General features: G+C 39.7%; 2 protein-coding genes across 4 annotated transcripts in view; one reads left to right on the top strand and one right to left on the bottom strand.

Moving 5' to 3' along the window:
• LOC135432751 (uncharacterized) overlaps positions 1-12,182 on the bottom strand; it is a 61,752-nt gene extending 49,570 nt beyond the window's left edge. The window contains exon 1 of the mRNA XM_064688556.1: positions 12,048-12,182. The gene's annotated coding sequence lies outside the window, so the exon portion shown is untranslated. The remainder of the gene's footprint in view (positions 1-12,047) is intronic.
• Positions 1-14,006, top strand: part of rgn (regeneration) — a 53,155-nt gene that overhangs the window by 31,900 nt on the left and 7,249 nt on the right. For 2 of the 3 annotated variants that reach the window (XM_064688544.1, XM_064688547.1), the window contains exon 2: positions 5,154-5,206. The exons of the other annotated variant lie outside the window; for it this stretch is intronic. The gene's annotated coding sequence lies outside the window, so the exon portion shown is untranslated. The remainder of the gene's footprint in view (positions 1-5,153; positions 5,207-14,006) is intronic. 3 annotated transcript variants of the gene reach the window in all.

Genomic DNA, 14,006 nt, shown 5'->3' with positions numbered 1-14,006 from the left:
GCTTGAGCCGTGTGGGAACTACAACCGCATAGCCTTAATTTTGATAATAATCGATTTTCTTACTAATTAACTTAATAGTTCAGAGTAAATTCTCCATGAAAAAAAAAGTAGTTAAGGCTGTTATAACGAATGTTACTTTACCATCAGCTCGCCCTTTTATTTAGTCTGAGCTTGAACCTTTTGGGAATCACAAACGTAGTCTTTAATTTGGTCTAAGAGTATTTTCTTACATATGCAGAGCAGAATTGCTGAATAGTTTAAATAGTAAAAGTTAAACTCTGTTATTTCCGAACACTCAGCAAACTTGAAGACAAATTGCGCATACCCTCAAACAGGTAGGGACATGGAAACAAACAAGTTGGCTTGTTAAGTCCAAGGCAGCTAGTAGGAGAATGTGCGAGTATTGTGCCTAATGACAAATTTCCACAAGCCACAAGCACACACACGAGAGGCATTCAACGCAGTCGTCGGGACAGGCGGCCGCACAGACAGCGCAATGCATCATAAAAGTTGTTGTTGTTGTTGTTGCTGTGGCAACTGGAGGCGGTAATCATTCATGAGGCATGAAAAAAGCGACGAGGTTACTGTGTCAATTGAACTCCGCGCAGCGCCGAAGCGCCGCAGGGGCAGCTGGAAGAGTGGAAGAGTGTTGCATGTCGGCGGGCGAAGCCTTTTAGATGCAGACGTCGCAGATTCGCGAGATTCGCATTTGTGACGCCCAAGAGGCTGCCGCAATTGAACAAATTGGCCCCGCGCCTGTGCCCCAGCACGTTGATCGTGTATTGTGGGCGTGCGTGGCTGACATTTGTGCCGGCTGCCTATCGGGAATGCGAAATCAGCTCAGTTCAAGTCTCAATCTGCGCGCCGATTCGCGGCGCAGGCGCAACTGCCCCAAGCATGTTGCTTGTATCTAAGATAAAAACTAAATCATTTTGCAGAATGCAAATGTTATCGTTGTGTGTGTGTGTGTGTGTGTGTGTGTGGCTACTGCATAAATTGTTGCATAAATTTCATTCATAATTAACAAGATGCGCAACTTGAGTTGCAAGTTGTTTGTTTTCAACAAAATAATTGCCACAATTTGTGCTGCAGCCACACACAGACACAAATTGAGCTGTCGCTGTCTTCTCTCTGCTGCTCAGAGCAGAACAGGCTAATTCAAACGATTAATTTGATAAGCTGGCAGCTTAAGACAGCATAGACAGTCGGAAAATGCGAACGACAGCTAAACAAACCTGCAACAAATTGATTGAGCGGCAGATTACTCTGCAAGTTGTTGCCGCCAGTCGATGCAACTGCAACTGCAACTGGTGCAAATTGCGGCAACAAATTGTTCCAGTTTGCCCCGTTTGCAGATAAACCTATTGAGATACCAATTGGCTGCTCCGCTCTGGGACCGTTAAACCCACGCAGTTGGCATGCCGCACTCAGTTAAAACTGTGGCACGATCTCCAATCTGGAGAAGGGCAGGTCAATGCTTTGGCTTTGTCTATGACAGGCCAATACCGGAACTGGAGCCAGCTTTGGCCTCAGCTGCCACAAGTCATTTGCAATTGACTTGGAATTTGGCCCAACCAACAGGTCTTTATGTAACGGAGTTGCAGCCGTTTCAAAAGCAGGTGTCTGAACTTGAGGTAAAAAAAACGTGCCGAGCTTGTGGCAAGTTTGGCAAACGAAATGGTATTAAAGCTATATATCTTTTGTTTGAGGAGTTTAATTGAGAAATTAAATTTCGTAATCTGAAATCTATTCAAATCTGTGCCACATGTGGCATGGGCATGCCTTTTTTGAACATATTTTAAATATTGTCTTGCGATTCTGTTGTCGGAACATTTTAATAACATTTTTTATAAAAAAAACAGCCTCAATTGCTTTATATGCTTTTGTTACACTGTGGTCTCTCGTTTTCTTGACTCCATGAGAATCGCATAGAGGAGCGATTTGCCTGTTTCTACATTTTTGCGTCATTTATAGCTGCAAATCATGTTTGACATCTCTGTTTCATAAATTTTGCTTAAAATAGACTGCATTAATTCCCATGATATACGCAAAGCCATTTTGGACTATTGAAGGCAACAAATAAAAGTGCAATGCATGCAATTTGTTAATGCCAAAAACGAATGCGGCAGCAACGTCTGCAAAATGTGCGCCCCAAAATAAATGCAACAACAACAATTTTCGAACGATACAAAGTCCAATTGGAATGGGGCTCTTGGGACGACGGCTCGGACGGACCTGGAGCGAGTACAGCCAAATGGCAGCCACTCGAAAATGTCACTGAGTCTGACAAGGCACATGCCTTGCCTTTTCCCCCTCCTCCTTCGCTTCCATCGTCGAGTTCTAGAATTTCTTTCATAATTTGCGTCTGCATTTTCTCACATTGTTGTTTTAGTTGCCACTTCGACTGCGTCTTCTTCTACTTCATCTTCTTCGCATTGGCTTATTTGCCTTTGCTGCCGGTTATACGCTTCCTCTTCGCCTACTTCAGCCTCTTTATCGTACCTTAACATTGTCACGTTTATATTGCTTGCTTTTGGGTCGTGTTTTTGTTTGTTTATTTGCCATGCGATATGTTTGTAGATGGTTGGGTATATGAAATATGGGATATGTTGGGCTTAAGTCTCCCACATTTTTGTTGCTTCTCCCCTACAACTGCGCTTCTTCCTCGTCAGCTTCTTGTTCTGCCTACGCAGGCATATTTCTGTTTTGCCTATGCAAGTGAACTTCGTAATTATGTTTCGAAAGGTTCTTTCTGTTTTTTAGCACAAATTTTGCATTTCATTTGGAACATTCAAGAACTAACGTAGCACACATAAATCGAGTCTCTGACGTACAACTAGGAAAGGAATTCAAACAAAAACTATTAAAAAAAAAAAAAGCCGAAAATATCTCTGCATAAATTTGCGGGCAGCTTGGAAAGTTGATTTGAATTTAAATTTCAATCGAATATTTTGCTCTGCCTCGCATTTGTATTGTTTTTTCTTATTTCTTTTTTATTCATATTCCGATTTCGGGGCAGCCAACGAAATTGAATTAATAAATGCTCTTCTATGTCAGCCCCCAGCACACGCTCCATACAATTTCATCAATATTCCGAATTTGGTTAAATTTCGTGTGTCCTCGTTTTTAATTGCCATTTTGCATAGATATAATAAAAGCTGAATTAGTTAATAAACGCAGCATAATTGATAAATTATTCACATTTATTTGACATAATTGCCTGCTGCGGGCGTTTGTTCTATTTGGTTGATTCACAAAAATTTCAATTGTTGCTTCCCCTCAAAATAAAAGAACCTTCCCAATTTCGGGCAATCAAAAATAATCATAATTGTGGGCGTTGTCACCTGCCACATTTGCAAGGCGTGAATGCAAAATATTTGACAAGAAATGAAGAGTCTCGGACACAAAATATTTACCACCAAATGTGGCGCCACACTTGAATCAACGTTCTCGACGCAAATATCTTCAATTTGATTGCCTAAATGTGCCACAAATGTACCCAACATCAAATATCTGCGAGAAACTAAACTGACTCTGCGGCAAGTTGCGGCAAACTTTGTTGCAGATGTTGAAGTAAGAAAAAAAAATCACACAAACTGCAAGAGCTTTAAGTAATACCCAAATAGAAAAATCGAAAAATCTACCAAGTGCAGCACAGTGGTATAGATCCATAAGAATATAAATTAGGAAAATTCAATCGCATTTTTCCAACTGCATTTTCATTGCAATTGCAATTAACAAAGTTTTCAAAAAAGCTAATTTAAACGTTCAATTCGAACACACCAGTCTTTCTTTATAAATAATTCATAAATTTTTTTATCATATTCATCCCACTGTCAGCTGTTGCTGCAAACTGTACTATTTTTAGCCAATGTACACAAGGAAAACATCAGTCGGAAAAATCTTTAAGCAGCTTACATTGTGTATTTATCAACCAAGTTTTGGGTACCCTTTCCTTTTGTCACAAAGTGTATACGAAACCATAAAGTAGAAGTATATCTATATTCTTGAGGCAAAAGATTCCTCTCCTTTAGTTGTAGGAATCTGTCGGAATCTGCGGAACTTAACCACTTTATCATGTAGCGAAAGAAAGCACGGGTCTTGTATACAAAGTTAACTTGTTTCAATATACCCTCTGTACATAATCTTATCTGAATCAAACCCATATATCAGATAGTTCGTTCTATACAAAGAATTTGTCAAAAAACTATAATATTATTAATTGAAAACTTTATTTTCAAGATATCTGGACTCGCAATTGCGAATTGCAGAATTCCTTTACAAAGCCTTTTCAGAGTCTCAGAGAGTATTTATTCTTCGGCGTGCCGAGTACAACCCTTCATTCCTATTTACTTTTCGTCTAGTATATATTGGAACATTTCGGTTCTTAGCTGAGAAGCCGCTTAAAGTTTTCGCACTCGCAGCTGACGCTTGATTTTATGCTATAATTCTGATTGAAATGTTGTTGAAGAATCGTTCGATATTATTTTGAAATAAGCGCAAATAGTTTTAATTATTTGACAGCGAATCGTTCAGTTATGCAGTTCACCTGTCGCTTTCGATTTTGCCTAAGCAGCAAACATAAACTTGTTTACAACCCAGATAACTATTATTACAAGTTTCTGTTGTTGCTGTCGCTATTGTTGTCATTTCGCACGATTTGACAGGTTGACAGCGCGCGCTTTTGTTGTCCAATTGGACATGGCTTCCGTGGTTACAGTGGTCCTCACAGCATTCAGAGCAGTGGTTACAGTGGTCACAGTCTTTGCAGTGGTTGACCAACTGCTGCTCAGTAGACACGGTATTTATTACGCAATTTTCGAGTGTTTAAACTTGTTGTAGTCGTTCACAATTGTCATTAACCATTAGGCGATCAGCTGGCGGAAAGTCGTGCAGCTGTAAATGTGTCAGTTAGCGCTGATTTTTCGGAATTGGTTTCGCTAATTGACATCTGTAATGAGCCTACTCATTACAGCCTGATTACACTAAAAGAAATATGTTACATGTTGGCCAAACTTCCGAATTTACTTAATTGCTCAGCTTTAAGTCTTTAAGGAATTGTTGCTATATACCTACAAGCTCAACTAACCAAAAAATCTAACTGTATTTCTTGCAACCTTATTAAATAGAAGCATACGTTTCTTTACTTGCAGCCGAACCAGTTCTGAAAGAGTTACCTTGAGCTCAGGCTGCGTCTATGCAAAAGGTAATTCAAGTAAATAATCTCAATTAAATAATTTAAAGTTAAGTCAAATGCGAAACTAAACTTTGACTTTGTGAAATTGTTTGCGAAACCTCATTTCAGTGAGTGCATCAAAATGCATGCGCATAATTCCAGGCGCTTGCGTTATTTCTAATAAATATTTGTGGAAAGCCACACGAACTGTTGCAAAAGCACCGCAGCTAAGCCAGCGCAGCATAGCCCCGACCGGTCCCCTCCCCCTACCGTCCTCCCTTTTGCAAAGCAAGCTTTCCAGCCAGAATCCGCATCTCTGGCTTACTTTACCTTGGTTTGGTCTTCCGATCATTATTTACCGCACACATTTAGCGCTATGCGAGGCGGCGATTCGCGTTTTCATCTTACGCTTTTCCCAAGTTTTCCATTTTCATTTGCACTTATTTATATTTATTTTCGTCGGCTTTTTGCCCGCGACAGCGCCACATTTATTTATGTTTATTTTTAACACTATCGTCACGTGCAATATTTTAAGCGCCGCTTGCGGCATACGCTGACGAAAAATTGCCCGCAAGCAATAATAACAGAAGAGTGTTAAAAGCGTTAGGGCGGGCCCATTAACAAAAGTGGGCGATACGGCCCAGTCATATAATTAAATAAAGTGCTTGGCTTCGGAGTGGCTGTGCAATATTGAATAAATGGGGCTCTTAAAATGCAATCGATAAATCTATCGATATATAGTGTTGTAAAATACATTTGAGCTCCTGCATAAATAGCGATAGTTTCTGTTAAGGCAAGGATAAGGGTTAATGTTTGGGTCTAGTCATGTCTGCTAGTCAGTACAACATACCCACTTGAAACATATTCCGTTTTGCAGGGTATACAAAACGCATTCAATATTCATTCACAGTCGTATAACAATTGCATTTATCGGTCGCTCTTATGCGGTGCACGTGGCGTATGCGTAATAATTTTCAGTATCACAATTTGTGGCTTTAAGTTTCAACAACTTTAGCCACAACAGATTCTATTGAATGCCACACACACATACACATGCAAATATTGATACAAACGAGCTGCTATCAAATATTTATACAATTTGCGACAGTCAAAGTCGCAGCTTTTATTAAATGTTATGCAAAGCAGGCACTTTTGAATGGCTCCCGGCTGCGGTGGCTCCATCCGCACTCACGTGGCCAACGGGTATGATAAGAGGCAGCTAGTTTACCGACTGATGATTCAGTCGGTGGCTGCGAGACACACACACACACACACCACCGCCCACCGAGGTGAACTATAAGTCAAATTGTATTAGTCACCTTTTATAATACGAAATTTGCATACAATTTGCACTCAAGTTTTAATGCTTGTTCACAAAGTGAAAAAGAGTATATTAGTTATATTCCATATAAAGTTAGGTACCATTAGATAAAATCACCCGCTCTGGGGGCGTGGCAAATAGCGAAAACGATATACTTTACGGTCTTAGAGCTAGAAGGAGCAAATTGGTAATAAAAACAACCGATAAGCGTCTGTGATTCTTCGTCTTCTCTTCTTATACCGTGAGCAAGTATTATGCAGTCGTTTATTTTATTTTTTTTTTTGGCAATTTGTGTCTTACCAAATTGGTCGCTTGAAGCGTCAATTTGATTGCTTTGGATTTAGATTTAGAATTTTATGATTTGCGTTTAATTTGTGAGTGAGACGCGCCACAAACCTGATGCTTGCCTTGACATTTGAATCAACAAATTTAAACAAATGTATGCATGCCCAAATGGGGCAGAGGAACGTACATTTATTAATCAGCCACGCCCACACATGCCAGTTGGTCAATAAATTGACGCAGACTTTGCATAGCCGTTAAGTCAACAAAGTTTGGCAGGCGCAGCGCGAAGCAGCTGCAGTACACAGAGAGAGCGGCACAGGACCAGGCATATAAATTACAGCTAAACGGAAATAATTTTCATGGCGAAAAAAAAATACTTGAGCAAATGCAAATGGAAATCAAACTGAATAATGTTTATGTTTGTGTTTGCGTCTGGCAAGCGGATTTTCAACATGTTGGCAAACAATTTGACGACATGATTGAGTATGGAGTGCGCAGCCTTAAGGATTGAAGCGAATCCTTGCCATGCATCATCCAGCTACACACACATATGTATATATAACATGATGCCCGGCTAGCAAAATGTTTGTCATTATGATAGTGGCAGCAGCAGCCACATAAGAACACAATGCAACACAACGTCTACAGTCAAGCTAAATTTGTTGGGACTGCAAAGGATGACATGAGGGCTGACGCAGTAATATGTCTGGCTATTTGGCTCTGGCTACGGCTCCGGCTCTGGGCCTGACTCTTCGGGTCTTAGGGCACACAAACAAGATAAAACTTTTGATTTATTGTTGACACGAACGACAGGCAGGGAACATGGCAACGAGGCCAAAGCATGTCGAGCAACAGCAGCAAATATAGCTACACAAATGCGTGTGTCCACCTACAACACACAAAGCCATGAGCCGCAGGAGCGGCAGGACAGGCACGACAGGCAGGGATATGCTGCATTTAAAGCAAATTGGGCAACACCAAAGCCAGCAAGGGAGGAGGGCGGGTAGACTGGGCGGATGGGCAGTGGAAAAAGTGTCAACTGTGCCACAGACACGCGCCAAACATTTGCGTCAGCCCCAAAAATTGTAAAGAAAAAACAATATTCGCTGCCCGAGGGCCAACTGGACGCTTCTGCACTCGGCAAATAGCCGCTGTCCGTCTCAGGCATTTTCCTAATTTTCCTGGAGAAAATGTGAAAGCTAAATTTGCTGCGTGTTTGCTCTGTTATTAATTTGCCCAAATATTTGCGCAGAAATTAAAAAAACAAATTGTTTTTTTTTCTTTAAGCGTTGCAAATAATTAATTGAAAATATTTCAACAATTCAAGTGACATTTTGATGTCAATGCAAACAGAAAACCCATAAAAAATTCATTTAAAAAAAACGTTATATCTGGTCAAAAAAGACAAGGAACTATGTGCGTGACGCCGAAAATTAAATACTCTTTAAAGTGATTTTATGCCAAAGCATTTAATGTGATGCAAGGCATTTAGAAGGTCATGTCGAAGGTCAGAAGGTCCTGAAAACAGAAGAGTTTTTTAGGGAGCTGAAAGATATGTCCGATGGAGCATACTACAACTAACTACAACGCCAAATGCGGTCGAGATATCTTGAAAAAAAAAAACATTTTTATACAAGAACTTCATGTCCGCCGTAATCTTTCCTATGACAGCTTCGTAAATAGGTCTTATGGGTTTCAGAAGCTTTACCTTCTATGCGTTGCACATTTCGTAACAAATTTATAATGCCCTCTAAAATAAAATCCACCAAAGAGCTAAGAGATTGTAATTGAAGCGTAGTTCGAGGCATTTTAGCTGCGAAAAAAATTATTTACATCATCAGCGCTGAACGAATGGAGATTAAAGAGGCTGGGGCGCCGGTTCGGCATAAATTCAAATGCATGACATCACTTGAGAGCAAATTGTTGCTGTTTTTGTTGTTGTTGTTGTTGTTGTTATCATATTTCCAGTATATTGGTGTCTGTTATTGTTATTTGTAGTTTCTGTAGTTGTAGCTCAAGTATAGCACCGCGTGTTATAGAGGCTGACGTCGTCGCTGGCGCCTGCGCCGCGTACGCAAATCCATTTGGTCGATGACGACGCCGAGCTGACAATTTAAAATGCACATAACAGCTCAAGAGGCTGGAGCGGGGCGACACGAAGTGGGGTATATCAGTCAGTCAGTGCGCATACTTGGGCGCTGAGTACGTGTTTTGAGTCAAAGTCAGAGCTAATGTGATTGATGCAGCTGATATTGAATCGAGGAAGGGGAGCGTGCGGGGCACCGAATGTAGCATAAAAGGTTATATCATACCTGGACTTGGTTGTTGCGAATAAAATATGCGACAGTTAGTTTTATTTTGGAGCGGAAATGATTGATAACCGAAAAATTTGATGAACACATGCATCAAATGACCCAAAAAATGAGAACATCCAATTGGCATACAAAGCGTTGATTTTGTGAAGTGCTTAAGTTCCCAGAAAATGGGTTGGGTTTCGTGTGAATAGAGATGAGTCAGTAAGTGAGTAAATGAGTTGTGACTGAGGCTTAATATTTGCTGGTCTACCTAACCAAATATACCCATTCATTGTGGCTTTAGGGTATTTCCCGCACTCATTTCACTTAACGACAATAGAGAGAGTAGAGGAAGCTATTCCCCACAGCACTTTGATTGTTAAAATTCATCGACTAAACTCATTAAACAACTTTTGTGAAAACTCAACTGGAAATTAATTTAAACTTTAAGCGGCAACAAAAACAACTGCAGGCAAAACTTTCAATTCGCTCGAATTCAATTAAAACTGCAGCCTCATGCTAGCTGCGTATGCGTGATATTGCGCATACGACCCAAGGGCCGCAATGCGATCTGATAGTCGTTATAAACTGAACTGTCAAAGGATTGTGTCTACAGACAATGACATGCAACAACAACAACAACTACAGCCGTATGGAATGCAAAACATTAACAAAATGACTTTCACTTTTTGTTTCTCTGGGCGACTGTTGCAAACAGAATTCGAAGAGAACATTGCCCCGCTCTGATATATAATATTGAAGGCATGACGAGGCTCCAGGGGCAATAAGATTACCACACACACGAAAAACGTAAAGAAGAAGAAGAGCAGGAGCAAACTCAACTGCCACAGCCAAACGGCATATTAGATACCAGATAGCTGGCATGTAAGTAGTACGTGCCGTGGCTCCTCCATGCCTCGTTGGATGACACCAGGTGAAGCATGTGAATGGCGCACTAAAACTGAGCTATCACGGGCCAAGATTGCGTTGCAGTTGTGTGGAAAAATGCGTTTAGAGCTGGTGGAAGAAATGAAAACTGTTTTTTTACTCTCTCTCTTTTTTTTGCCCAGCTGCTAAAGCGCTCAAAGGCAGCTCAGTGGATGGATGCCGATTGGCTTACTAAAAAGCAGTCCAAAAAAAAAAAACTATGCCAAGACTTCAAAATCAAATAAAACCAAAGCAAACTGAATGAAATGCGTTTATCTCTGATGAGTAGAAAGTGCAGAGAGTACAGGATATGCAAAAAAAACCTTTTACTATATAAATAATATGAAAGATGTGCGAAATTTTGTTTATGTATATAGAAATGTTTGCTTCCACTCGTGAGTGTGGAAAATTCATGAAAAATGCTCAACACACAATCTACCACAAACTCATTTAGAATGATATTTAAAAAATGTATTTGAGACGTGTTTCACACTTGCCACCTCCGTTGTTGCCACTCCTGTGATCGACTTCGAACTCACATTTAAAAAGCTGTCCAAAATATCGTTTGAGACGTGGAAATCAAAATAGTACAAGCGGTAAATGAATGTATAATTTCGCACATTACCAAAATGCAAGGAAAAGACATGGTCCGAGCAAAGCCGGTTAACTCCCGCTGGTGAAACTTGTGACTAAACGATTTGATTAGTTTGATTCTGGAAATCCTAAAAATTTAAAGAACCATATACCTAATACATACTTCGCCCTATAAATATGATATTCGAATTAAGAGTCTGCCTTTTAATTTAAAGGGTATCTGTTAGCATGTACAACTGTCTGTATTACATTGCCATTTGTGGTCATTTTCATTTGTTTGTCTTTTTTCTTTTTCGCAAAAATTTCAGTTGGTCTGCTGTGCGGTTTTGATACGCACAACACATGAGATCAATAAAATGCGCATAAATTAATTAAGAGCGGAAATACAGCTACAATAAATGTGTGTATTGGAATATTTATAAAGTTAATACTTTTTGGTACATGATTGTTTAATGAAACCACAAACCTGAATTTCGTTTAACATTTCTTGTCGTGTTGTTTATTTTATGCTGGCATTTATGCTAATTACAAGCTAGCTGGCATTAGGAACTTCAATTAGTTGCCTGCAACTTAATTAACTATGCCCAGAACGGGTTCATTTAATTGGAGTTGATTGGAGCGCGGTTTGTGGGAGCAGAAGTTGCCAAATATTAGCTAAAGGAAGCTATTTTTTTTTCCTATTTGCTTTGCTACTTTGATTTGTTTACGTTTTGCTATATTGGTATATATTTAATTTTTTATTTTGCGGCTCGTTTGAATGTTGTAAGAATAATGTCGACAATTTGTTTGCCATCAACCGGTTTGCCAGCTTCCAAAATCGAGACCCAATAATCCAAAAGCATTTCGAAGATTTATGAGGCAGCTGTTCGCATTGAACCCGCGTCAAGAGGTTAAGACCAAATGATGCTGCATTTCGCTTTCAATTGGCTGATTGTCTGACTGATTGATTGCCTGATTGACTGGTTGAGTGAGTGCGGATTGATGTGTGGGTGCTTAGCTCAATTAGGAAAACACTCGTCTAGCTTCCTAATTCTGTTGAGTGCTGATTGACTGATCTTTCAAAAATATTGTTTACATTTGCAAATAATCTGTAAATTCATTTAATTTTGAATTCTGTTGGACATTTATAAAGTTATCAAAACCGAAGATTGGCCACATATTCATAAGGTTTTTGAACTAAGCTCAATTTAGCATAAGTCTTAAGTGTGTTTCAAGGCTTATTCAAATTCAGAACGTTCCCCAAAACACAATCAACTGTTTAGTTTCCGTCTAAACACGCCCTTAACTCATTTATCAACATAAAAATCAAGTTTTGGTCATTTCTCAACTTCATTTTTAAACTACACGCGCGAATTTCAAATTAAAAAAGCGCCAAAGATCTTTCGATCTTTGCAGACAGCTATAAAAATAAAAATTGGATAGTGTTGAAGATTGTGAGGATAAAGCTTACCATATATCATTTGTATACCCTGTCATGCTTAGCGAAAGGGTGTATATAGCTTGCACAACTTAAAAGCTCTTGAGCAACAAATATTTATAGATATATTCTGGTACATGGTACATTCCTTGTATGACTTCATAGAATTTTGAAATACTCTAAACCAAAGACTTATAAACTCCTTTTAGTCTCGAGTTCGCCTGCTAAGGGTACACAGGGTATGTTAGCCTCGTGCACGCCCGCTTGCCGCATTCATTCAAGTCGCTCGTAAAACTTAAAGTTTCCTAAGCTTCTCGCCCTGTTGATTGATTTGTTTCGTGTGAATTTTTGTCATTTACTGCGTCTGTTTACGATTTCGCTTTCCGGGAACTGGTCGAATTTCGAAAATCAAATTAAGAACACATTTTCGTTAGAAGCTAACCAAATAGAAAGAAAATAAATAAAAAAACCATCAGCAAAAGTGACTTCATCGCAACTGCATGCCTGATGGATGTTACAATAAGTGCTTCGATGCTGTAATAGATGCCTATAAAAACCAGCCCAGACACGCCCAACAAGTTCAAGATCAAGGTCAGCCAGACTCAGCAGTCAGACATTTGGATAAATATCAAACTATAAATTGTCAACGAATGCCATTTGAATGCTGTCTGCTCCCACTGTGAAATGCATTCAAAGGCGGCCATAAATCACTCAAATGTCGCCCACATCCACTCATATGGGCCAGCCACAGTTTACGAGTGGATTTACGAGTAGTTGTGGGTGGCGTCTACTACTTATTGGCTCCACAAACAAATGTGCCGAGCCATGAAGGCCCATCAAGGCGGAGTACACACAATGTGTAGCGGGTTGTATTCAAAATAAACAAACAGACTGACAATTACAACAGTAACTGAGACATAGGCCCATGGCCAATGTCAGGCCATGTCTCCGACGTCATCGCCGAGGAATTTGTCGTCGTGCCACCGAGCTGCCCGTAGCTCCAAGCTGCGACAGTCGCAGTGTCTGCCGAAGCCGTCAAGCGGGTTGTGCGTGGCAATTGACTTGGGATTTCAACCTGGGCCTGGCGGCACTTTTAATTTATGTGTGTATGTGTATGTGTATGTACACGGGCATGAATTATTTTACAACAAAAATTATATATGATTAGCAGCGAAATTGACGCGTTGGAATTGGCAATTCGAATGGCCAACAGCAACGCGCTGCCTGAGGCGCTCAGTTGGCCATCAGCTAGGAGCAACAGACTCCAATGGCTCAATTATGTGACACAATCGCAGTTTAATCGAGAGATAATCAAAGAGCGAGTGAGCAAATATGAAGAACAGCGCGAAAGAGGTTCAAAAAAGTCTAGATTGAATAGGAATATATACATATATACGAACTGAGCGAGTTGGGTAAATAAAATCTTGCATTTTCGCATCTGATGCAACAGCTCGTAGTCATTCGAAGCAGAAATAAAACCCTTTTATCAACGATTTGACTTTTCTGACTGTCAGACAGACATCTATCTTATCTCTTATCAACTATATGACACTTTATGATTTATAGCGTTCCGTCAGATTGTTGTCTACATTTCCTTATATATATATATATATATATATGATGACATCAGATGACTATGAATGCACTGCATATACCCTCAGTCGTCTAATACTTGCCCATGCTTTTCACAATGAACAGATGTAGATATCTCTAAATAATCATGTTTTCCAACTCAACACAATGCTGTCGAAATTCATTTTTTTTTCATTCATTCATTCAATTTTCATTTTTTAAAATATTCAATTCCAAAATCGTTTGAAATTTCGGACGCACGCCAATTTTAGAAATATTCGCTGCAGCCAAAAAGTATGCAGCTAGGTTTGTCGTTTTCCAGCGAAGAAAAAAAAATAAAATATAAAAAATCAAAATCAAAAAACGTTGTATGCAAGTCGGTTCCAGAGATCGGTACGAGTTCAAAAAGGTATAACTTTC

The sequence above is a fragment of the Drosophila montana genome, unplaced genomic scaffold (genome assembly GCF_035044405.1).
Source record: "Drosophila montana isolate Dmon_TW-CO22-7 unplaced genomic scaffold, ASM3504440v1 contig_3213_1, whole genome shotgun sequence".
Classification (NCBI taxonomy): Eukaryota; Metazoa; Arthropoda; class Insecta; order Diptera; family Drosophilidae; genus Drosophila; species Drosophila montana.
The sequence above is the reverse complement of the archived record's forward strand: the minus strand, read 5'-3'. Positions and strand labels throughout refer to the sequence as shown.